Below are 2,201 nucleotides of genomic sequence, written 5' to 3'. Positions count from 1 at the left end.
CTTTTTCGTAAATTTGTGTCTCCTGTTATCACTGAAAATTCTAATGCCAAAATTTCAAAACCGCTCACATTAGTTGGATGCGCCTAAATCCTTTTAGCAGTTTCGCAGCGCAACATGTTTTAGGTGATTTCGTAGCGAAAAACACCGACTTTGCACTAACTGCGCTACGAAATGGGGAATTCGTGCTGATCCATAGCACATCTCACACCAGCTGTCATATTTTCTGCAAGAATTTTACGGGAATAGCATGTGTAAGGTCTTACATGTCGGTCTTGACATGTGCAGGCTCTGTTGGAATCAAAGGGGATAGCGGTAATATAAATTATTATGAAGTCGAATGGAAGTCGAGGTTGCCTTTGTCTGCATATGTTTTGACGGGGATCATTCTCAGGAAGCAGCTTTTGTGATGACATTGAAGGCCCTTTCTCAGTCAGTCTCCTCTATTATAATGGAAATCTAATAGAGCAGGAGGATCTGAAGGATGGCAGACACTATGCTGCCTGGGAAGATCTTTTCAAGAAGCCGTGTTATCTATTTACTTTGGTTGCTGGCCAATTAGTCAGTAGAAATGATACATTCATTACACGATAAGGACGCCAAGTTTCACTTCGCATTTGGACTCCTGCAGATGATATATCAAAGACTGCTCATGCCATGTATTCCCTTAAGGCGGCCATGAAATGGGATGAGGTTGTCTTTGGTCTGGAATATGACCTTGATCTATTCAACATCTGGAATATGACCTTGATCTATTCAACATCTGGAATATGACCTTGATCTATTCAACATCGTGGCAGTACCTGATTTTAACATGGGAACGCTGGAGAACAAGAGCCTTAATATATTTAATTCAAGGTTTGTTTTGGAATCCCCACAAACTGCAACGGATGCAGACTATGCTGCTATCTTGGGTGTTATTGGTCATGAGTATTTCCACAATTGGACTGGTAACAGGGTAACATGCCGGGATTGGTTTCAAATAAGTTTAAAGGAAGGAGTTACAGTTTTCAGAGATCAGGAATTCTCTTCTGACATGGATAGTCGTGCTGTTAAGAGAATTGGAGATGAGGTGAAGCTGCGTAATTATCAATTTCCTCAGGATGCTGGTCCCATGGCTCACCCTGTGCGTCCACATTCATATATCAAGATGGACAATTTCTATACTATAACGGTGTATGAGAAGAGAGCAGAAGTTGTCAGGACGTACAAGACCATGTTAGGGCAATCAGGGTTTCGTAAGGGAATGGATCTTTATTTTCAAAGACATGATGGGCAAGCAGTAACTTGTGATGATTTCTTTGCTGCTATGCGTGATGCCAACAATGCAGATCTTTCAAATTTCTTGTTATGGTATTCACAAGCGGGAACTCCTGTTCTAAAAATGCAATCATCCTACAACTCTGAGGGAAATACTTATACACTTAAGTTCAGGCAAGGAATTCCTTCTACTCCAGGTCAATCAGTGAAAGAACCGATGTTTATACCTGTGGCCGTTGGGTTGCTGGATTCCAACGGAAAAGATCTGCCTCTTTCATCAGTCTATAATTGAGGATCTCTGCAGTCCTTTACTACTGAAGGTCATTCCGTTTCAACAGTAATCATCTGTATTGAAAAGGAGGAAGAAGAGTTTGTCTTTGTTGACATTCCTGAAAGATCAATTCTCTCTGTACTACGCAATTATAGTGCTCCTGTGCGTATTGTTTCAGATATCACTGATGATGATTTGTAATTTCTACTTGCACATGATTCAGATGAGTTTAACCGGTGGGAGCTCTTGTTGTTACTTGAGCGGAATTTATTTAAACAAGTCAGTTAGTCTCGGTATGAGGAACAGATCTCCTTTCATCAGCGTATTTTAACATTCAACAAGCTGAGATGCGGTTTAAGATTGTATAAAGATGCAAGCGAAAGGCATTTCTTCAGAAGCTTTCAGAGTTAGTGTTTCAAGTGCCCCTAGTTCTTCAAGTCAAGGTTCTGGTCAAGATGATTATGATGCCCTGGGGGATGTTTATACTTGGGGAAAAGGAGCCAATGAAAGATTGGGTCATGGAGATGTGGAAGATCGTAAGACACCTACACTGGTCGAGGCGTTGAAAGACAAGCGTGTTAAGGACATTGCATGTGGCTCCACTTTTACGACAGCTATATGTCTTCACAAGTGGGTATCAGGTGCAGATCAATCAGTATGTTCAGGATGCAGG

The 2,201-nt window shown here is 41.3% G+C and overlaps 1 pseudogene; it reads left to right on the top strand.

Moving 5' to 3' along the window:
- The first annotated feature begins 263 nt into the window (after positions 1–263).
- LOC149191646 (puromycin-sensitive aminopeptidase pseudogene) lies at positions 264–1,816 on the top strand (annotated as a pseudogene).
- Positions 1,817–2,201: the final 385 nt, after the last annotated feature.

Source organism: Pinus tabuliformis, chromosome 2_2 (genome assembly GCF_031772625.1).
Source record: "Pinus tabuliformis cultivar Carrire ecotype Pingquan chromosome 2_2, CPIR1, whole genome shotgun sequence".
Classification (NCBI taxonomy): Eukaryota; Viridiplantae; Streptophyta; class Pinopsida; order Pinales; family Pinaceae; genus Pinus; species Pinus tabuliformis.
Note: the sequence above shows the minus strand (reverse complement) of the source record. Positions and strands in the feature narration are given on the sequence as shown.